Source organism: Pteropus alecto, unplaced genomic scaffold (assembly GCF_000325575.1).
Source record: "Pteropus alecto unplaced genomic scaffold, ASM32557v1 scaffold8, whole genome shotgun sequence".
Lineage (NCBI taxonomy): Eukaryota > Metazoa > Chordata > Mammalia > Chiroptera > Pteropodidae > Pteropus > Pteropus alecto.
This window is the reverse complement of record NW_006494609.1, coordinates 6,554,832-6,579,757: the sequence shown is the minus strand read 5'-3', so window position 1 is coordinate 6,579,757 and position 24,926 is coordinate 6,554,832. Positions and strand designations below refer to the sequence as shown.

The following is a 24,926-nucleotide window of genomic DNA, read 5'->3' as shown; positions in this document are numbered from 1 at the left end:
ACACGCTGTGTTTGAGAGCTCTGGAATGTGTGACAAACAACTCCATCTTCCTCAAGAGCAAGATTAATTTTCTATCTCTGCCAGGACAGGCACCAGAGAGAAAACTAGTTCCTCCAACTCGTAGCTGTCAGGATATTCTGGTCAGGGGAGCCGGGAGCAGTTCCAGAGACATGTCACAAAACTGAAGGAAACGTGGATCCAAAGCCATCATTCCTTGCATGCCTGCATCGCTACCGGCCCCACAGGAAAGAAAGCTGTCGCCTGAGAAAACTAACTTACATGACTAAAGCATTTGCCTATTTCATTATTATGCTGCAATTTAAAAAAGGTGATAAAAATTAATTCCAGAGGCCTTTTAAAAATTAACTTTATTTTTTTCCCCCAGCGGCAGTGTTTATCTGGTATTATATAACAGATTCTATCTCCTTCTCCAAACTAAATTACAAAAAGAAGATACAGGAGACAGGAAGAAAACTCTCAGTATAATTAATTTTGCACATGGTAAGTGGTGTTGTCAATTATGATGAGGTGGTTTATCGGTGTTTTTACTGCTATTTACAATAATTACTTATGTTCTTACTATTATTATTTACAAACCCAGGGGGTTAGTAAGAAGATATTAATTTAAAAATACTTAGAAAGCTGGAAGAAAAATTAAGAAAACAGTTTCATAACATAAATTTAAAAATTCTATTTTAAAAAAACATGTTTTTAAATCTGAACTTAGAGAAAAGCATTTAGATTTGGGAGCTAGAATAGACTACACCATTGCAGTTCCTATGGTTGTATGTATGTTACCAACAGTGAGTACTTCCATATGTTACTTATCTCAAAGTTCAGAGAACATTTGGCACCAGATTGTATTGTGTGTGTTCCCAGCGAACACGGTCCAATCCTTGAAACTATTTTAAAGCAACATTAGACAAGCATTCAGATATCTTTAGCATTTGCTAAAATTCTCAAGCCCTGGTCTACATTTAGTTTACAGAGAATATTAGGTTGAATTATGTTGTTTAAAGAAGAAATGAGTTATGTAGCTCATTTAGAAATAATCAAGTAAACTGCTATGAGACTAGAAATAGGAGAATATGTCATATGTCATCCTTTAAGCACTAAGCCACATTATATTCTGAGGCATGTAAATCTAATTTGTCCTTTTTGAAAGGTCACTAGTTTAGTTGCTCCAATATGCTCATTTTATATATTACATGTAACATAACATTATCTTCCTCTCGTGAACCTCTCAGTCTTTAGCGATGGTATCTGAAAAGTCCTCCATAGTCATCTGGAGAATCTGGGCTTGTGGTATGGAAAGTTTATGATTAATTCCATATGCAAAACAATGTTTGCTCCTCACTATCCACAAACACCCTCAAAGCTTCTTAAAATTAAAAATGTGGCTATAATGATTTACCCTTGATATCTCTCCATCTGTGAAGAATTTAAATAATTCCCCTTCTGTGGATGATTACAAATGTCATCACCATTCTCTTTATTCTCTATTTGGAAAACTGAAGGTTACTTAGTGATTAATGTGTAGAATCACCAAAAATGCAAATGAGTCTATGACATCTTGTGGCAATTCATAAAATCTTACCCTCGTCTATCCAAAATACATGGCAGATTCTACTACAGAAATAAATCTATAGTCTATCAAGAAATAATTTTGTTACTATGAAAAGAACAAGTAGAAAGTTGATAACAGCGGCATATATACATGGTGTTTTACAGTTTGCAAAACCTTTTCAAATTCATCATCTGGATCTTCCCAACTGTTCTATGGGCTACGTCACTTGTTTACATTGTCTGTAAACCGATACCCAAATATCTGACTTAAATAAGTGGCACCTCCTTTATGTCTCCAGCTTAACATTCCTGCCTCCAAAAGTCTGTCTTCACTACATGCCATTTATAGCTTAATATAATTACACAATAAGCTATACCAATGATGCAAAGTTGACTGTACTTTATGCTTTTCACATTTTCTCCTAAGGCGAAAGCGAAATGAAAACAAAGCCATAGCCCCCAGATTTGGCATGTTTTCAAAAGCTAGTCTGGTCTTCTCACCATACAGATAACTTTACAAACCTTCTATTCTGCTTATATTACTTACTCACTGCCCTTGTTCAGTAATTTTCAATATAAAGAATATAAAGAGGAAGAGCATTTTAAAAGATAAATATACAACTTCTTATATATAGTGGTTAGGAGGTCACCATGGCTTCAATTTTTAAATAAAAATAGTCCAAAACCCCATTATGACAATATTAAGGTAAGCAAATATAAAATCTGATTAAAAAATTGTTTGTATTGCTTCTGTTATTATCTATGTTAGATAATTCTAACTCTGCAGATAAAAAGAGCATAAAAGATACAAAGTCCTTAGCATATGGCTTATTCTGCAATGTAGAAATAAATACTGAGATATGTACTCTGGGTACTGAATTTCCTAGTAAGGGTGAATAAAGACCCTGAATGTTCCATTAGTCCGATGTTTGCTTTAGATGAAGTTAATAGTTACAACTTTTTACTCTGACAACTGGTTATTCTTTTTCTCTTTAGCTTTGCATGGTTTTTAAACATAAATTCGAGCTTTCATTTAATTTTAGTATAAAATGCCGAGTCCCAGGGGGAACATAAAATTATTTTGGTTTACATTTTCAAATTAAAAAGTTAATTTTCTTATTTTAAAATGCAGATTACAAATCAACTTTTTGGGACTGTCCCAAGAACTATAAGAACCCTCCTTGATCCATTAAAGATTTTCATTGCTGAGCCATGCGATAGCATATCACTTGCTTTCTCTCCCCTGAGCCTAGTAGTTCTGATTACTGGATTCTCACTGTGCTTGCTACACTGGTGCTAAAATCATACTACATTTATTAATAATCAGGACCTTGTAAATTTTCTGCTTGCTAGTAAAAAAGTGATCAATTCAACTGAAGAAAAATTACTATGGTGGCATTTTGGTCATTTAATATTGCAGGATTTTTAAGTTTGCAAGCAGCTAAGGTTGCTTAGCTGAGTTCCAACCCACACAGTATTTCAGGAATGAAATCTCCAGACTGTCACCATTAACCAAGATAAAGTGGATATATCCCATCTTCAAATAGTGAGCAAGTATGACACTCAATTCACAACTTCTTTTGTTCCAAAAGCATCCAAAATGAATATGGCTCATTGTTTTTATAACTGGTTAGCTATTTACTAGATGGAGCTGATGGTGATTTTGACAGAGCTGGATGTAAGGGTATGAATATTTATGTTTTGGTGTATATTCTATGTGTGGGATTGACAGGTGGAAAAGGGTAGACTTCACAGAAATCATGAAGGAGTCCTGGGGAGCAGTTATACAATAAGCTGATTAAATAGATGATCTATGATTTCTCAAGGAAAATTAAAGATAATTTTTTTTCTAGTCCACACATTTCTCCAATAAATGGTTCCTAAATCTGTGATGCCTAATACTGATTATTTTAATAGAATTTAATTGCGGATGGCAACTCAACTTTTCTTTATTTAGGACCTCTTGGATAATTATTGTTATTGTTTTGACTTATAAACCTCATGGTCCTGCCATCATGACATTGTTTCAGGATTTCTAGTCCCATATCCAAATAGCATATTACTTATTTGAGAGATTGTCTATAGGAATAGAATCATGGTCCTATTTAAGATTTATGTTAGCTCTGAAAATAATATATACATATATACGTGTACACATGCACGCTTGTGCATATGAAATAAGGAAAGTTTGGTTATAAAATACAATAGACTACATGAAATTAATTTGTTATTCTCCCCACCAAATAATCAAAGATAAAGTGGTTCCAGAAAGGCATTTAAATATAATGTATATATTTATATATATACGTGTACACATGCACGCTTGTGCATATGAAATAAGGAAAGTTTGGTTATAAAATACAATAGACTACATGAAATTAATTTGTTATTCTCCCCACCAAATAATCAAAGATAAAGTGGTTCCAGAAAGGCATTTAAATATAATGTTGGTTGTATATTTATGTTTTTAAAATTAAAAAAGAAAAAAAGCAAATCGGCTTTTCCTGAAATAATTTTTAGTTGGTGTTAAAATGGAACGAGTTTGTAAGCATCTCCCAGGGGAAGCTTGAGAGAGTTAAACTTAAAGAAAACTAGATAATTTACTTGTAGACAAGTGTCATGGGTAGAATAATAAATTAAGTAATAAAATAAGTCTTAACGTGCAAACCACCGGGTAGGTAAGTTAAGAAAATAAGCAATGTCAAACTCCTACTCTGGTGCTCTTTGAACATTGCCTAAGAAGTTAGTACAAAATTTAATGAAGCTAAGGTATATGTTTGTCTTTCTCTAGTATTTCAGATTCCTATTCCTTATTTCTATTTTATTTTTCTTTCACCAACCTTATCCACATTTGTGTTCTTTATTGTAAATTGATAAATCCTTTTGGGAAATAAGTGTGCTATTGATGACCTAAAATATATTATGTTAGTAGATGTAGTTAGCACTATTAAAACTATTGTTTATTCATGTCAATTACTATATAGCTAATACAACCCAAAATGGAAAGACTGACAAATATCTCTTCTAGTAAATGGAGTCATAAAGCTCAAGGATCTCGTAATGACTGATGGCCTAGAGAAGACAGCATCTTGATTGCTTTTATTTAGTTTGTTACTTGGTTCTCCCCTCCACACTTCTGGTTGTTTTGGGGTGTTCATAATAGTAGGACCTTACATTTTCATACCATTGAATGGTTTTCCAATTGCTTTCTTTGGGAGTATCTCATTTGATGCCTCTTCCCCCAATACCCACTGAAATGTTAATGGCAAATATTTTTGTTACCGTTTTAGTAAAAAGGTAAATGGATGCTCAGAGAGATGAAATGACCTGACATGGTGTTAAGTGGTGGAGCTAAGAGTAGAACCAGGTCTTCCCTTTCTTGACTCTGTCTGTCCTGCTGACCCAGGAGAGGGAGCTTCCCTAAAGTAATCCCCAGAGACTGAGAGCTCCACAGGGAGGAGGGGAGGGTTCATAATAGAAATACGGATGGCCAATAGACATATGAAAAGATGCTCAAGGTCACTAATCATCAGAGAAATGCAAATTAAAACCATGATGAGATATCACCTCACACCTATCAGAACGGCTATATATATAACAGTTCATATATATAATGGAATATTACTCAACCATAAAAAAATGAAATCCTACCATTTGCAATGACATGGATGGAACTAGAGGTTATTATACTGAGTGAAATAAGTCAGAGAAAGATAAATATCATATGATTTTGCTTGTATGCAGAATCTAAGGAACAAGAAACAAACTAATCAAAAAACAGACTCACAAATACAGAGGACAATCTGGTGATGGCCAGAGGGGAGGGGGGTTAGGGGGCTGGGAGAATGGGGTGAAAGGATAAAGAGGTACAAATTAGTAGCTGATAGATGGTCATAGGGATAGGGAGCATGGTCATAGGCATTGGGAATGCAGTCAGCAGTAAGATAATGGCTAGGTGTAGAGCCAGAGGGAAGACAGAGTAACAGGGGGACCATTTCATAAACTATATAAATGTCTAACCAATGTACTGTATACTTGAAACTAATAATAAAATAAAATTTAAAAAACAAACAAAACAAAACAAAAACTACAAAGAACAAAACCTCCATATTACAGAGGGAGCCACTGGGGAGTATAAGATAAGCGATAAGTGATATATAGATTTCACAAATGGCCTTGCAATCTATTTATGGAATGCATGGTTTATGTGATCTATTTGTCTACTCTGAAGTTTTTTAAATAAACACCAAAACCAATGATAAAGTAGCCTTAAATAAAGCAAAACTCAAGGGAGTGAACATTAAGAAAGAAATTTCATCAATCTTAAAGAACATCCTTCATCTTTGGCAAAGAAATAATCATCAGATTTACTGCTAGCTAACTGAGAAACTGACAGCATTACCTAAGAGTTAAGTATATCCTCAGGGAGAGGCAAGCCCCTTTTCTTAAATAAGGTTCAGGCAAGGTGAGGACACCCTCCACATGTGGCAATTTCTTCCCCTCTCTTGAAGAGAGAATGATTAGAAACAAAAAAGCATGAAGCCAGAACGAGACAAAGGTAATGTTTCAGAGCATGTCCCAGTATTCTAGAAGAAAGATTTGGACTCAAAGACTTCCCAGAAGAACAAATACTGGTTTAGTGTAGTATAAAATCTGCTTGGTAAAACTGGAATGCAAACTTGTGCACAGAGTGAAGCTCTTATATATTGTATCTAATGCCAAAAGTTCCACAGGAGCTGGTGGGGGGGAAGAAAAGGGTAAAACCAGTAAAATTCTACCTATTAACCTATTTTGTTTACATGAGTAAAAAATAGTCCACCATTATTTAATTCTGGTGGCAAATATCATTCTTCACGTATATGTATAAATATTGTTCTTGCAAATACGTTTGGCTGGACCTTTTAATGGGACTGTTACCATGGATTTTCCAGAAAGTCTGAAAAGGAACTAAATAATTGTGTGATTTCCAAATCGGATACCAACTACCGAGATGGCTCACTTCTGTGATTCCTCATATACGTGTGTGCTACCTTGAAGTTTGAGTAAGATAAAATCACACGTAGATTCCAGGCACATTCCAGAGTGCTTACAGACACATCATGACCCTTTCCGAGTCTTAGAGGTAATGACATTTTCAGAAATACATTCTGTTAAAAAACATTTATAAAAAGATTTTTACTGGTTACTTCAGGATTCTTCCACTAGGAAAAAGAAGTCAATAATAAAAAATACGATGCTTTCCACATTGAAACTGATCTAAAAATAAAGCTTCCAGGGACACACTTAAATTCCCTCTTGCTTAAAAGAACTATCATAAACTCATTGTTTTTCCTTTGGAGCAATAATTTCTTTCACAAACCTTTGGTAATACTTTAAAATACTAATTATAATACTGTTGTTAATACTAATATTAACACTCATGCTTGCTATATACATGAATAATTTATTATATATTATAGTATACAGTATAACATTTCAAATTCCTATATCTTTCACTTTAGATATTGTTGCTGTATTAGTTTGTTAGGGCTGCCACATCAAGGAACTACAGACTGCGTGGCTTAAACAACAGAAATTTATTTTCTTACAATTCCGGAAGCTGGAATTCTGAGATCAAGGTGTCAGCAGGGTTGGTTTCATCTAAGGCCTCTATCCTTGGCTTATAAATGGCTGTCTTCCCCTCATGTCATCACATAGCCTACCCTCTTTACTCATCTGTGTCCTAATTTTCACTTTTTATAAGGTACAAGTCATGCTGAATTAAAACCCAACATAATGACCTCATTTTAACTTAATTACCTCTTTGTAGACCCTATCTCCAAATAGTTACATTCTGAGGTACTGGGGGTTAGGACTACAACATATGAATTTTGAGGAGGACATAGTTCAGCCTGTAGCAGTTACTATCCCAGTTTTAGAGATAAAGGAAGCTGTAGAATGAGGTAAAATCACTTGCCCAAGGTCAAGTGGAATCAGGAGTTTAATCCAGATCTAACTAATGACTTACTTCCCTCCATTATGCTAAACTGTCTCCCTAATATGCTTACCCTTTACTTTTAACTGTGTATCTGAGTGGGGATAGGGATGACGGTGGGGACAGGGATGATGATGGGGAAAAGGACAATGGCTTTCTAACATGCGGGAAAAAAGCCAAAAACAAAACAAAACAAAACAAAAAAACCCCAGCAAACAAGATAGAAACTCAGTTCTCTCACAATGGAAATAGCACAATGGCTTTCTAACATGCGGGAAAAAAGCCAAAAAACAAAACAAAACAACAAAACAAAAAAACCTCAGCAAACAAGATAGAAACTCAGTTCCCTCACAATGGAAATAGCGGTATAGGGCTGATCATTTTCTTTTATTTAAATGGCAGTGTTTTAATATGAAGTTGTTCTCTGCGAACTGTATAAGGGAAGGTCAGACAACAGGCAGGTCCTGATTAATTACACCATACTCACAAAACTCTAAATTCTAAAGAATGAACTCTATATTGAGATTTATTTCAGAGATTATCTCATAGCCAACTTAATTTAACTTTCATAACCGAGCTAGTTTCTTATATAGAAAAACAAAATAATTCCTAAGAAATTACACAGTATTCAGTTTTAAGAAAATAAATAAGCTTTATAGTCTAACAAAATGAAAATCCAGAACCCTTTTGTACCATGAGTTCCTGGAGGACAGGGCTATTTAATTTCTCTATCAACATTGTGGATGCTCAGAATATAAATGTTGCTGAATTAATCAATAAAACTTGGCCCACCTAGTTTCATATCTTCACACTGTCACTCAGGCATCTGCTCATTAATCCATCTCAGCTTTGTGTCATTTCATCTCAATGTGGAAATATTTTATAAATACTTATCAATTAGGATTCATGATATCTCTCATGATGGAACAGAACATAGCTGCCAATTTACAAGAGAAATCTAACCACAAAGACATTTGAATAATTTGTCTTTGGTGAGTTTTTGGCAGGCTTGTAATAAAATCACACCCATTTTTAGTCAAATTCTTTTATGTTATCCATCTTTCCTAAATCACATTGCAAACTACTTTTAGTTTTCTATATCATTATCTCTATACCTTAGATTTAACCTAACAAGAATATATAGTAGATAAATATATTTAATGCAACATACTTAAGAATAGCAATGTTACTCTACTTTACAGAGCATTAACTAAATGCAAAGACCATCTATACGTTTGTCCTTAGGCAAAACATAAATAAATAAAAAGAAAAAAAAATGATCATTTTACAATTACTCATCAGTCTTCTCTGTAGCATATATATATATATTTTTTAAAACAGTCCTTCTGATAACATCTCATGAGACATACTTAGAATAAAAAGGTTTGGAGCACATTCATCTGTCTCCTTTTCCTCCTTTTATTCCACAGCTTTGAAATATCATCTCTAATAAGAGCAATCAAGGAATTTTTTAGTATTGAATATTCTCTGAAAAAGAAATACACATTAAGAGTAGTTGCTTATTTCCAGTGCTTTGATTTTAATGCTTGATATATGGAGACTTCACACTTTCGAGGGACCAAGGACTGACTATAAACAGATGAGTTTGGTGGATGTGTGACTCTAATTCATAAACGTAATTTTCCTGGAAATGTTGGCTAATATTTTGAAGGATAACGACTCTCGCTTCTATGACACATATATCTCTATCATAAAACAAATGTTGGAATTCGGAAAAAGGAAGAAAGCAACTATTGTGGTCCATTCTCCTATAACAATAATTTATCTTCGCTGTGCCTCAATTTCCCCATGGTTAAGAAGGTTATAATACCTCTTTCAACTACTCATTTCAAAGAGTTGAAGCATTTTCCATCAATTTTTTTAACTTCTGAAACACATAAGATTTATTTAGTAATACAATATAGTCACTCAATATAAAAATTTTTGATGAATAATTTTAATGTTTAAAACGTTTGAAAATGACTACTTTTCAGTCAGTAGGGAAGGATGATCTTACTTGTGTTTGAGGAAAGTAACTTTGGCTGTGGTGTGGTAGATGGAAAGAAACAAAAGTGCCTCCGTATGAATTTTGATGGAGGCCATTGCTACAGCCTGGACATCAAAGGCGGGAGCTAAGACTGGGTCAGTGAGAGTGAGAAATGAGAGAAAGGAGTAGATAGATACTAAAGATGTGAAGAATAAAAGGACTTTGTGATTCATCTGATACTTGGGGAAGGAAAATGGGAGGAGTCGACACTGATTCAGAGTTTTAAAGTTTGGGTAAATAAAACTTTAGACAAAAAAGAAGTACAGCTTAGGATGTGAAAATGATGTTTGGTTTTGGGTTTATTGAGTTTTGTATGCCTGTAGGATAATGATTTAAGGTTTCAGTTAGAACTCTAGGACTATAAAAGACCAGTGCCATGATTTTAAGCCCTAAGTGAGATGGTGCTATTATGTCATCATAGAATGCACCCAGATTTTGCTAAGCTATTTCCCAAATACATATTATTTGGCATTTGGAAAACCTGAAATATTATGCAAATTGATTTGCTAAAATAATACCCATTGAATATTTATAGCTATTGGCCTTTCTTCCTGGTCTCCATTTATAGAAAAACATAGTTTGCATATGGTTATAATCATAGTGCTTATATAATTTTGCATCCTTTTTCTATTATAGTATTTGAATCTCTCTCTATATTATTAGATCTGTCATTATAAATGGTTCCATAATATTCCATGAAGTGATGGGCTCTAATTTGCACTCTTCTCCTGTTGAGCCCTTAGGTTGTTTATCTTGTGTGCATAACTTGGGGTGGGGTGCAATTTCATTTGAGAGGACAGAGAGGATATGTGGCTGAATAAAGAATTTTTTATTTCCTTCACTTAGTAGATAAACAAGTATTGGATCAGCTTGTAAACCAAGGGCACATGGGCAATGTCTAATGTTATCGCATGGTTGACTTAATCAGAAGGCCTAATATAGTTTTTGTATATGTTTATGTGCTTAATATACATAACATTTTCAGTCTTTTGAATAAAATTAATCTCCAGGAATATTAGGGAAAATTATATTGCTCTTCTTAAAACAAAGATAGTAGAGCCAAGAGTCACATAAGAGACCAAAATGGATCAAAGTCAGCTCCTGGTATTCAAAGCCATTTTTCATTATTCATCCAACAGAACTTTACCCCTCCCTTCTTATCAATGGACAAATGCATCACTGAATTATTATGTAATATTTTGGTAATTAGTTTTACAACTGATTTCCTCTGAGTACATAAGCTCCTAATTTTCTTAATATTTTATTCTCTTCAAAGGCTCAGCTTATAGCTTCTATTTTTCTTCCTTTATTATTTGTAACAAGACAACTGCCCTTTGCTAATGTTTGGTGATTTTCATCCCACCTTCCTAATTCAATATATTTCAAACATATCCTCGATCTCAGTCTCTCTGTCTCTCCTCAGTATTTCCCCATCCCTTGAAAGTTTGCCTATTCCTCAGGTCCTGATGATGAAAACAATTTATTTATTTTCGACCCTGAACCTAGTGGGAGGTGACTATGTTATTTCTGCTTTAAAAACTTGCCCTCTAATTATCAGGTCCTGGAGTAAGGCCCTTTCTACACCTGGCCTTACACTTTTATTCATGAAGCCGTGCTGCAAGTCTATAAAAAACTAATTTCCCAGGCTCTCTTCTTAGTTCTAATACGATAACTTTAGCATTGATTCGACAGTACAGATATGACATTCTGCAAATAAACAGCAGTCACTTCCATCAAAGCTTAAAGATTTGTTATGATGGATATATTCAGACACACCAGTCTCTTTTTAGAAAATGCAATTTTATGAAAAAATACAAGATAATTGGTCTTTAGCTCTTGCAATAAACTTAGATAGCACCTGCCATATTTAAATTAATACAGTGATTCTTCCTGTTAGATTAGGCTTTCTGATTAAGTCAATCATGTGAAAAGATTCAGACATTGCCCATGTGCACTCAGATTAGAAGCTGAGTTTTTGATGTGGGTATTTTTTTTTTTTTAATGATGTGAAACTTGCCCATCTATTAAGTAAAGGAAATTGAAAGTTCTTTATTCAGCCACATATCCTGCCAGCCCTTATCTCTCAGCCTCAGCTTTTGCCTCACATTGTGTCGTATAGGTGGTAGGTTTTATTGGGCACTGGAAGACTCTCCAAAGCAATGACCTAGTATTCCAAGCCACCATGTGAACACGGGGTCTGCTTGCTAGAGATCGCATACACATCACTCTTGAGAATTTACTTTCTTTCCCATTGTCCCCATTTCCTCTGACTCTGGCTGCTATGGTGCAGATCAGGAAACTAAGAGAACAGCTTTGCTCTGTTTAATCTCTCTTAACTCAGCAGCAAGAACGAATCAGACTCACATGGCTGGAGCAACAGAATGGAAAGTGCCAAGGCAGGCATTTCAATCAGCCCCCCAACTTCCAGAGAATTCCTGGATAAGGAGTGAAGAGGCTCCTTCTAGGGGACAAATTAGGCTCAAGGGGTTTAACTGCGTTGAAGCAAATGGTGACCTAGAGGCAGGGCTGGTATGACTTTTTCAGTAAGAGGGGAACACATTTTTTCTGAAGGGAGTCTTCTTACTGGTCACAACCAGTAAAGGTCCCATTTCCCTAATTTACCCATTTAACTTATCCCTTAGCATGTGTGCAGAGTTTTACCTTAAGTAAACATTCTTCCTAAAGTCATAAATTTGGGGGAGAAGCCCACAAACAACAGGAGCAAAAAAACATCTTCTGTTTCAGCCATAGATCACACGATTATTTAAAAAATTATCCATATTTCCCAGTCAAAGATGACAATACAGACCCAGTACCCGTGTTATGCTGGAAATGGTTAGAGTTTGCATGGGCATAATTAGACTATGAGTTCCTTGTAGGCAATGATGACGTCACATGCTTTTTTGCGTCCCAATGATGGCTGAGTCCCATCCCGGACACATAAAATCCTGTGATATAAGAGCTGGAAGGAGAATTCGAGAACATCTGTTTGATCTCTTCATTTATAGATGTAAATACTGAAACCCAAAGAGGTTACAGAATTTGCCCAAGGTCACAGTTCATGAGTGGCAGAGCCAATTAGAACTCTACTCCAGACGCCAGTGCCCTTTCTATATTTTTTCTGCTGCCTTTAAAGTAGGTGCTTATGAATAACTTGTTTATTGATCAACTTTAATTCATCTATTTACATCCCATCACTTAAAGATACTACTTGGGTAGTGAGAATCACTATGGAACAGGTTTAACACGTGTGCACATGATGTGGGGGAGGGGAGACAGAAGTAAGAGCCCATATCTTACACTCAGTTACATCAGTATTTACTCTGCATGTAATTCCTTTATGGGGTATGCAATAATCTGAAGCCTTGTATTTGAATATATAAAATAACAAATCATATATAAAGTAGTCTTCTTCTGAGTTATTATTCTTAGTCCATAAAGAAGTGAAGGCAAAGAGAGGTGAACATATCTGAAAAAGTTACAGTTCAGTCATTTCAGAATCAAAGCTAAAGCTGAAATTTCTCTGTTCCCTAGAAAGGGATCTACTTTGAGCTTTATGGCATTTTTTTCCAAACTCTCAGGTCTCTATGATAGGTGAAGAAGCAAACTGATGTGCTAGTCCACAGATCTGTTCAGTCGTAACGAGTGTAAAGCTGATGACACAGTGCTCCTCGGGTTAGATTCCAGACACCTAGGGAGGCAAGAAATGAGCAGAGGCTGGAAGGGTATGCTATAATCCGAATGGGATCTCTTTAAAAGCACTGTGCAGCAGGAAAGACAAGCATAATGGCTATTTAATCATCTTCAGTATGAAGTGCCAATTCTTTAGACTCTTATGACATTCATGAATGATGCAGGAGGCGGACATGATGAATGCAGAGCAATTCCCTGCGACAGATACTTTCAGAAAATTTATGCCCCCCTCCCCCCCAGGACAAAAGGGCTCCTGGACTCAGTTATCATTTGTTCTGGGAGAGAATTTACAGTCTCGCCAGCAACTCCTTTTACCTTACTCAATAAAGCACTTATTTTGATATACTGACTGCGATTGTTCAAGAACAACTGTATTCTTGGAAATGCACGTGCAGTGAGCAGTCTTGCTAGCTCACTTTCCTTCACGTCATGCACTTTTGTCATTTTCTAGGTTCTGTACTCTAGGGCTTAGACACAGGTCTCTAAATAACGTGCCCACCTATTTGGTCAGAGATACACACACACGTTACTCTTTGACACCTGAAAGCACAAATGCTGTATAGGTTCACTGTGAGTCAGATGATTCTCTAGTGCATGGCTCTTTGCACTGTTAAATATGCATTAAAAATCTTATTCTTTATCCTCTGCCCACAGATAATCTGTGTGTAGATAGTAAATTAGTCAATGTATTCATCACAAATATTTGTTAATCTCCATCTCTGTAAAAGGTACTTTTCTGGGTGCTGCAGAGACAGCAGTGAACATGACAAAGTCCTTGCCTTAATAGAGGTGATACTCTTATAATGATGGCAGACAAAACACAAATAAATTTACGATATCAGCGAGTTTTAAGTGCTAATAAAGCACGATGGGGAAATAATTGTGTCAGGAGAGGCCTATTTTAAATGAAATGGGCAGGACAGGGCCATCTGAGGTGATGGCAAGTGTAACTTAACAGCAAGAGAAAGGACAGCATGTACCTTTTGAGAAAAGAGAGTTCAAGGCAAGGGGAACAAGGACAAAAGGCTGAAGTCGGAAATGCACTTGGCTAGCTTAAGACATAGCAAAGACCATGGTAGAGAGGGCACGAGAGAAGCTGTGGGAGAAAAAGTGATTGGAGAGGTAAGGAGAGACCAGGTTAGGGCTCATAGGAAGTATCTCATGTGAGGGAGTTCCTTTTTCGATTCTGCTCAGAGACGACTGCTCAGCTTTCGATGTAGCTCTGCTCATACATTTCAAACAGGACACTCAAAATCAAACTTAAGTGGAAGGTAAGTCGAATAGAGGGGCCTTAAAGGGATGTTGTATGAAGAAGAGTTGAGTGAGCTCTGGATATTTAACCAGAAGCCCTTGGAAGCTGGGCAGGGTAGCCATCTTCAAATACATAGAATATCATATGGAAGGACTATGCTGCTTGAGAGAGTAGAACCAATAATGATGGATGATAAAAATTTCATCACCAGATGTGTTCCAGCAGAGGCTGAATAGTCACTTTTCAGGGATATCTGCAGGTCCTTTCTAGATAGTTCCAAAACAGCCTAACAAAGAAGACTATATGAAATAGAAATGTTGGACTCACTCTGGTAGAACAAACACATTCACCTAAATCAATCATCTATTTTTTTCTTGATTAAAAAAACTCATTTTCCTTTTCAGTAAATTGCTGCTGCTTCTTTGTTGAGAAAATCAGTAGCCATTTTGAGAAAGATGAAAATTCTGTACAGCCACATTTTCCTCGCAAATACTTTAACAGGGTTGGCAGAAACATCCTTGAGGGCTATAGATCCTCAAGGATATTTTTGGTCTAGATCCATCTTCTAGGAAAACTCTAATAAAATCACCCATTTAAAAATATTCCTTTGATCACTGAAATAGTAGCCAAACACAGTTCCTTGCTTCCTATCATGAAAATCTCATAAGTGGTGGGAAGGCAGCAGGCTAAAAACGATCTTCCAAATCCTAGTGGGAAGGCAAAGCATTTCCTCCTATTAATTTTCCACAGTGTCTACAATTTTCTTTCTTAATAGAACTTAATCCACTGGCAGCATTAATAATGAGGGTTAGAGTTCACAGGTAGGGGAAGCCATGGCTAAGAAATCTTTGTTTTAAAGAATCTTTAAAAATGTCTTCTTTTTATTGCCTCACTGTTTCTTAACAGGAAAAGAAACACTGATTTATATATGAGAGTTCATTATGAGGAAGCTACACTTAAAAAATTTTAAAGGAGAGACAATATTTACCTAGTCTTTTGGAAGAAGGAAGGGAGAGATGGAGGGAAAGAAGGAGGGAGGAAGGAAGGGAGGAGAGAGGGAGAAAAGAAAGGAGGAGAGAAAGAAGAAGAGAAGATTAATGAGCATCTTATAAGAATCACAAAATAATTCCTCTGCTATATTCTGCCTAAGATAAACCTGAGTTAATATTTTTCCCCAAATTTTTGCTGTAATGTTATGCAGCTAAGAAGAGCAGCAAAAATAATGAAAGGGATGAAAAATAATAGGACACACGAGGAAAAGTTTTTAAAAATTAGAGTCTCTAGAAAAGAAATTAAAAGAATAAATTAATTACTGTTTGAAGAGATAAAGTATTTTCTCGAGATAATGCTTTCAGGAAAAGGCTGTGTACTATATATGGAGATAAAAGAATAAAAAGCAACAGACAAACGAAAGCAGGCAAAAACGGGAAGACTTTCTTGACCATCGAAGGTTATAAAATTATCAAAACAACAAAAGATAAAACCAACATGAGTTACTGAAGGAGCCCTAGAGGTAGGTCTTCAACACAGCAAAATTTCCACCATCACTCATCATCATGTAAAGCCTTGGTATTTTATTCACGGTCCTCATTAAGCTCTTGTCTGTCTTTGCCCTAATAGAATAGAAGCTCAATAAAGGCAGAAACTCATCTTGCTCATTGCTAAACCCTAGAACATTGTAAGGCACATAGTAAACTTTCTTTAATAAATTTAAATCAATAAACAGATCTTTAAGAAGGCTTGTCCCTAATAATAGGAGCATAGGTCAGGTTATTTACCATCACACATTGGCCACCCATCTCGCTACCACTTTCCTGCTTACAATCCTCAAATGGATTCCAATTGCTTAGAATAAAATCAAACTCCTTAAAATAATCCCAAAGACTCTCCATGATCTGACTCTTGCCATCCTCTCCTCCCTCACGTGGCATCGAACTCCCCTTTGCTCACCATACTCCAGACACTGGGATTTCTTCTATTCTTCCACCAGATAAATGCCATAATGGCTTTGAGATCTTTGTTTTTGCTCTTTTCTCTTCCCCCAGATATTCACATGGGTGATTCCTTCTCATTGATCAAGTCTCGAGTAAAGGATAACCTCTTAAGAAGCCTTTCTTGGCCTCAGAAATAAAGGTAACAACTCCCCTGGCAGCTATAATTACATAATTAGTAATATTTTCTCCATAGCACTTACCACATCTTTTCTTTCTCTTCTGACTGGAATGCAAGTCCTTGAGACTGTACATCTGTCTTACTCACTACCGTAACCTCAAAGACCCAAACAATAGCTAGCCCAGAGTAAGCACTCAATAATATTTAGGAGACAGATGAATACCTCTTTTTAAAAAACTTGTTCTTAAAAATAAGACTCAGTAATTTCCAAAGTCCCTATAAGCTATCACTTATAGTTATCACTGCTACTTTAAATCCTGGTAAACCCAGAACACATAAAACAATGCTTATTTTCACAATCCCTGTCATATATGTCTTTATTTGATCCATCTTTCAAATGGAAAGAATGATAGTGACGTCTCTCTCTTTTGTATGTTAGAGGAATGAATCAATGTATACAAAGTCATATCGAACTTATCCAAGGGTAGTAACGCCCAGACCCAAAACAGTGGTATGACCGTTATTAGCTTGTGGCTCCTATAACAAAAGTTTTCATCATTATTTTCTCTGCCCAGTGGAGTGCCAAAAGTAGGTCACTCAAAGGGCAAGGAAGAGACATCACTCTTTGGATATGATTTTTGGAGGGAACACTCTCTCAAAGGGGTGGCAGTAAAAGAGTCAAATTCAATGGAATCGACACTCTCAGTCCAGTGATTCACACAGGTATTTTTCAGAAAAGATGGATAAATAAACTCTGAAAATCCTTTTCTTTCTTTTTCTCTGCTGTAAATGCAGTTTATTGATTCAGGTCCCACTATTTCATGGCATTCACATGCTTCAGTATTACAGAGGATTTATTTTCATCCCTTCTTCTCAAGGAGCTGAGGCTGCTCTTAACCTCCATTGTGAGCAACTCCTTTCTCCTCCTCCTTTTTTCCTTCTTTATCCAGTACCCTGTCAGTCAGATAATGGGCAAACAAGATAACTAGTACATAAGACACTCGGTTCCCACTTATGTTAATCTTTTTCACTTTTCCAAGGCCAGTGGGGACAAACTCTAAAGAATAAATTTGTTAGCAGCAGATAGGATGAACCAGGGCGAGTGGTGGATAGATAATCCAACTATTTACCTCGTAACGAGAAGTAGTTGATGTCGAGAATTGAAAATAGCTAGGAATGTTTTAAAAATAGCTAGGTTAGAATTTTTCATGCCCCAACAGATTCTTCATGCAGTATACTGTGGGAAAATCCTTCTTTACTAAGCCATTTTAAAGGTTTTAGAAACTTTCCTTTTGGAAAGTGAGACTATTGGTTTGAACGGAAAGATTTCTGGACTAGATAAGTATTTTAGTTCTGCCTTTGCAGCTGGCTGGACTATAGCACTGGTTAATTTCCTTAAATTCTCTGAGGCTACTCATTTGCCAATTCCCACTCATTCCACAAAACGCAGTATAGGATCATCTTCTCTGTGAAGTTTTTTCATCCATTCGATCAGCCATTTGGCTAATATTTATTAAGTGCCTATTAGTCCTTTAACAAATATTTATTATACCTACTATAGATCAAACTTAAAATAGGTGCTGGGGACACATAGAAAAAAAAAAAGTTAGCCTGTCCAAATGATGTTGTCTTTATTCTTCCCAACATATAAGAGATACTCAACAAACACTGTAGAGTGATGGAGCTAAACACACGATTCATAGTTTCATAATTTCCTCATTTGTGCAATAAAAGAAGTGACTGTACATGAACTCTGAGGGTCTCTACTGCTCTGACGTCATAAGATTGTAAATGATTTTTCATCAACTGTAAATGTACCGAAATTAACTTTGACTATCACCAAGCTGTCTCTGAACTCTCTGAAGTAGAAATTATGCACACAACGCCTGCCTAGCCTAGCAAGTCACAGATGCTGCTTTTGGCCTCACCTGCTAATTTCCCTTCCCACTGGGAGGATTGCCATAAGCACTAAACTTCATTGGAAAGTACAGCACAAGGATTCAGACCTTTCAGGGAAAACCTGCAGACACGGATCGCATGAAGCAGCTGAAGATCTAGGGGAGGGATCCCCGACCCCCGGGCTGCAAACCAGTACAGGTCTATGGCCTGTTAGGAACCAGGCAGCACAGCAGGAGGTGAGCAAGCAAAGCTTCATCTGTATTTGCAGCCACTCACCAGCACTAGCATCACCACATCAGCTCCACCTCAGCTCCACCTCACATCATCAGGCATTAGATTCTCATTGGAGCACTGGTCCCTGGTGCCAAAAAGGTTGGGGACCGCTGGTCTAGTGCATCCCTGCTCATTTAGAATAATCCAACGAAGATAAAAATGAAGCAAAAAGAGAACTCTGTGTTTATAAGAAACTAAAATAACTGGACAAACGAATAAAGGAAAAATCAGCCAATCAGCTTTGTGTACAGACCCAACGTTAGTGTCTTTTCTTTCACTTGAAAGTTGGGCACAAAATCTTAAATGTCTGTCTTTTGCAATAAAGTGAAAAAATAATCAGAATTTATCCATGTTTCTTCAGGTACCTGTAACATTTGTTGAGTATCATCCCCAGTTGCTGAGCATGGCCTTTCCCTGCTGTGTAGCAGCAAATCTATTTTACCTGAATAACTAAGGTTATAGCAAGACTCTATTTTTACTTTCCATAAGCCAAGTGGTGAGAAGAGCCCAAAATAGCCAGGCGATACATTTAGCACTCAGTTCAGAATTATTATTATATGAACCATGGTAGAAGCACTTCTTTCAGATAAATCATATTCAGCAACTCCTTACAAACATTAGTTAGAGAACCTTAGCTTAGTTCGTGTCTCTAAATTAAAGCAAACTTCTACTGTCTAGTGTACAAGGCTGTTAATAAGACTAGAGGGGGTGATCTAAGTCAACAGCATATCGATTAGATCCCCATGAGTGCTCCGCGTTGGTCACTTTTATTAGCATTAGCACAATTGTTGCTGTCTTTCTCTTGTCCTTAATTGTTTTGCAAGAAATCCTTACCTTAGTGGGAAGAATACTAATGCATTATCTATAATTCCCTGTCTTCTTCATTGCAGTACCCTTGACCACAGGCCTTCTCCGGCCCCAGCTCTGACACTGATTACATTCACCTAAAATGAGAAGAGGAACTGAGGAAAGTATGGGGGAGAAAATGAGATAGAATAATAACAAATAGACTAATAGCACAGGGGCTGGTAAAACACATATCCTGGGTTTAGAGGAGGAGGAGGAGGTCAGTTTTTCTTAAACGTTGCATCCATCTCAAGTACCATTTAACAGGTCACTTCAAGCTTTTCTTTGGCAAAAGATCTCTATATTCCCTTTTTCAATATTCACAGTCTCTGTCCATGTAATTTGCTTTAATGCCCTTCGAAGATGTCCTATTAGTCCAGGGCTATCCTCTCCGCATTTTATTTGGACAGCTGTTTATTCCCCTCAGGATTTTTGGAACTGGAAATGGAAGCCTAGGCCAAAACCCTATTACAGAGATCCGTTGCTCTTTGCTAGCTTCTCAAGTGTGGGGTTTCTATAAGCTCTGCTGTTTGTTCAAAACCCCATGAGGTTATTTAAAAGGTGATTTTGTTAATAAGGAAAATTTTGAAACCTATAACCCATAACGATGTTAATTCAGTGCTGATCATATTGTTGATTATTTTTGGAACAGAACTGTCCTTGCCATACTGGTCAATTATCACATTTGTTGCATTAACCTAAGCATTTCTTCCACTTCAGTTCATTTTTTTATGCTACTTGATCCTGTAGCAAGGTCACCATACACTAAATTTATCTCCTGAATAGCATACGGCTCCAGCAACCCATTACCCCAGAGCCCCATACACCTATTTATAAAGAACTAGAGCCATCTAAGCCAGCACACCATATGGAACCTAATTTACCCAATAAATATATAACTGTAAATAGTCATAATTAGCACTCCTATTAATCACGCTTGTTTCTAGAAACAAAATCTTTGAAAGCAGACATCTTTAAAATCCTTGTTTTGAACCATTTCTTTTTGTTACAATTAAAATTATAAAAGATACTTATTAATAATTTTTTATGCATTGGCCATTGGGTTAAATTCTAAGGTTATTCAGATTTGTAAAATTTGGATGCCACTTCTCTAAAAACATCTAGGAGCTATTCAACTCATCAGCAAGACTTATAATCACTCAAATTAAAAGTGTGGTACCATAAGTGTAAGTATGATAGAAAGAGATTAACCATTCCATTAATATCAGTAATATTAATAAAAATTAACTACCAATGAAGGAGCACACATTATTTACTAAGCATGGCTTTCATACATCTTGTCATCATCCTTCACAAAGATGCTAGCTAACTATCCGGTAGATAGTAGCATCTCTATTTTAAAGATAAGGAAACTGGCATAGAGGGTAAGTGAATTTCACAAAGTCATGCAACTTTAGGGGCCAAATTATAACTCAGTTTCTGCCTAATTCTAAATCTTGGGCTCTTAATCATTACATCAAACTGCTTCCTCGTGTTAATTTTACCTTGCCATCCAGACAGTTTCACAAAGGGCGATGACAAAAACCAACCGCTTCCTTCCCAGTGACCCTTACTCCTCTGCTGGGCTGGTGCCCAAATAATATTTTTTGAAGGGTTTGTTTTGATCAGTAAATGCACAGCTCCTTTCTCTAAGGAATGGCGAACTTTCCAGTGCTCAATACTTGCTTTGTACAATTTATATTGCTCTACTTTCGCATCTTATAAAAATGGCACATGTCACTCCTAAACGAGCATGGGGCCTTACAAAGACCTGAACGGGCTTGGAAAGGTAACTTTTTGGTATTTATGTATTGATTATTGATTATTATTATCATCGATGATATATTAATTACTGAGTTATAACGATTTGAACATATATTGCTAAATAGCTTATATTTAAATCCATTTTAAGAGAAGATAAACTAGGAAAAACATAGAAATGAAAATAACTTTAAAGTTTTGACATGAGTGGACAGAACAAGGAAATAATTCCCTGAGATATAAGGTTGAGTTAGAAAAAGACTTTTAACTTCCCTATTGAATTTTTTCTTTAAATAAAACTTCCGAATGATACCTGGCTGGTAGGGTCTCCAGAGACATAAGCTGGGAAGCTAAACATAGTTTTTGGTTTTGATTTTTAGAAAATAATACTTAGCTCAATGCAAGCAAAAAAGAGTTTCATCTCTGATCCTCAAGCAATGTCACTGGAATGCAGTTCATCAGATCTGACACTGCAGTTGGCCATTGGAAGTGAAAGACTCCATTCTTCACGAGGTTTATATAGGTAGATAGATATAGATAGAGATATTTATTAGTATACGTATACAGATATAGATATATAGATATATATAGCTATCAGTATACATATATATTAATTTTGTTAATTACATATTAAATTGTAGGTATTTAATATTTCTACTTAAATGCCATAATTTAATGATCTGTGAATGGAGTGGTCACATAACTAGTGATAAGTGTAGTTTATATTGCAAGCACAATGTCAACTGAACCATTCCATCACACGTACTTACACACACACCCACGTGCTTTCTATATACAATAGATTGTATAAAGACTCTCTTTTGTGGGTGGTATAAAGGTGCAGCATTTCTAAGCAGCTTGTAGAATCAAAGCTGAGGATTCACAAAAGGTACCAAAATTCATCTTGCAGAGAAAATAGCATGAACGTGAGTGGGAAATGCCATTCTATTTATTTCAATACCTTGTTCCAATGTATTGTACATGACTCACGCCAACCATCAGGGTAGAAACTATGTGTATAAGGTTTAGTGTACAATAGATATCAAATTGCAATGAACTGCACTTCTGGGGCGATCAGCTGAGCACTAGTGAAGTAAAGCATCAGGCTTCCACTGTGAGGCTCAATTACATCCATCTTTATTATCTTATACATTTTTGTTCTCTCTATACATACACAGATGGTACAAGCAAAGTTTTTTCCAGAAATACTCTTTCAGATACTCTTGGCTGAAATTCCAGTTTTCATTTCACATTCCATTGAGATTTAATTAGAAATAATTTTTTAAAATAGCCTTTGAGGTAAAAAAACTAGAAGATACTGGTAAAATACTCATAACTCTGTTTCTTCTCTCCTCAGTTTAAAAAACTCCTTGAAATAGTAACAGATGTTATAAAATGCTTACTTGAAAATCTAGTCCAAACTAATCATAGGGAGACAAACTTTAGTGACAGAAAATCCATATATTAATAAAGAGAGCTTTTAGTAGTTATTTCTTTAACTAGCACCTCTTTGGAAGCCATCTTTATCAAGCACTTTGTCAAGTACAATTCAGGAGGCGAAGCACACTCTTCCTCTCTTTATCCTATCCAGAACAGCTCTCACAATCCCACACCAAATGTTTACTAATGAATTCAAAAAGGATAAATGGACAGATAGATAGAAGGATGGATGGATGGATGGATGGATGGATGGATGGATGGATGGATGGGTGGATGGATAGAAAGATAGATAGGTAGATAGATAGATAGATAGATAGATAGATAGATAGATAGATAGATAGATAGATTATATCTTAGGTTGAGTCCAAAAAATAAGGAGACCCTGGAACAATGATTCATGTGCAAACGATTTAATAAGGATATATAGTCCAGGGGAATGAGTAAGGTGGGAGTAGGGGCAGGGCCGGGAAAGAGGAGGGAAGATAGACAAGAATGAAGTCTCAGGTGAACTTCCACAGAGGAAGAGAAATTAGAGTGTATACTGCATCTGAGAGTTTTCCAACCAGAAGAAAGAGAGCAGTAGACTGAGGACAATTTTTCTAAAAATGAAAAGTATACTGGCTATTACTAGAGAAAGCACCTTGCAGCTGGGGGATCCACAAAAATGATAAAAAAGATCCAAGGGGATAGGCGCAAAGCACCAACTTTATTTGATACAGACAAATCAGAACGTGGGAAAGAAAGTTTAGAACATTTAAATCCAAAATCTCATTGCATATGAGGACAGTATGATGCAAAGAGGTCAAATGATTTCCCCAGGATCCTGCTGACTGTATGTCGCAGACCGAGATGAGGACCCCGCTTTCCAAATTTCCAGGTCAGGGAACTTCCCATCTTCCTTGGGTGCTGGCAACAGCCACACACACTCGGATCACTCCCAGAATCTACAAAGATTCCCTACATCAGGATTATCTGTGTAACTTAGCAGCCACTCCAAGTTCAGGGGCATAGTTTTGTTCTCTGAAATAAGTCTTCTGTCATGCTTTCTCCAGTAATGGCACAGTTTCTATTGTCTTAGAGATGGCTGAGGTCCTAACAACATGATGTGGCATCAATCTGATATGACCATACTTTTTACCTGAGAAGACACTGCAGAGAAGACAATGCAAATTCAATTTTTGAAAATATCTGGATATTTAAACTAGAGTTTTAACAATTCTCACATAAAGCTTTGTTTTAGAAAGCACATTCCAATCTTCAATACTCGTAAAATAGCCTGAGGAAATACTGTGAGAGCAACTCATACTATTCATCAGAATGAAAATTTAGTTTCCGAAGTTGGGACAAAGATATTTCTTGAAGTGTCACAATTCATCTAGAAGATCGTTCCAGACAGTGAGAACCACATTCTCGAAAGCACTGAGGTGTAAATCACTATGGTGAATGGAAAGAACATACAAGCTACTGGGAATTAAGGCAAGAAAGGCACAGAGCATGGAGTAGAGATGTGGGTAGGGGCAGGATGGAGAGGCAAGAGACAAAGATCAACCTAGGTAAGCTAGAGACAGATTCTGAAGGGATCTATGGATTTTACTAAATGACATCGATTGGTTTTAAACAGAGATGAGAAACTGAAAGATTTTACACTGGAGAAGGTGCAATGAGGGCTGCAATTTACGAAGTTTAATTTGGCAACTGGGTGTAGGATGGAGAAAAGCGGTCCAAGAGAAAGGCGAAGGGAGTAGTCAAAGGCATGTGATAAAACCCAGGAGGTAGATAACACAGAGCAAGCTGAGGCAGTACCTGAATGGAAAGCAGAGAACAAATTTTAAAAGTATCTGGTTGGTAGAATAGAGAGGACTAATCCAATTAGTAATGAGTAGCAATGGTTATAGTGGTAACTGTTGTAAAAAACAGTGCATTCTAACCAAACTACTGTCTTTCAGTTCTCCTTTTCTCTAAGATGTTGCTTGTCCAATAAGACAAACAGTATGTGTGCCCTTTCCCTAGATCAAGATCACTTTTACATATACTCTGGACTTGAAAAGATCTTGGCCACTCAA

The 24,926-nt window shown here is 36.3% G+C and overlaps 1 protein-coding gene across 6 annotated transcripts in view; it reads right to left on the bottom strand.

The window, feature by feature from the left end:
* Positions 1 to 24,926, bottom strand: part of NRXN3 (neurexin 3) — a 1,437,186-nt gene that overhangs the window by 329,489 nt on the left and 1,082,771 nt on the right. The gene's annotated exons all lie outside the window — the stretch shown is intronic.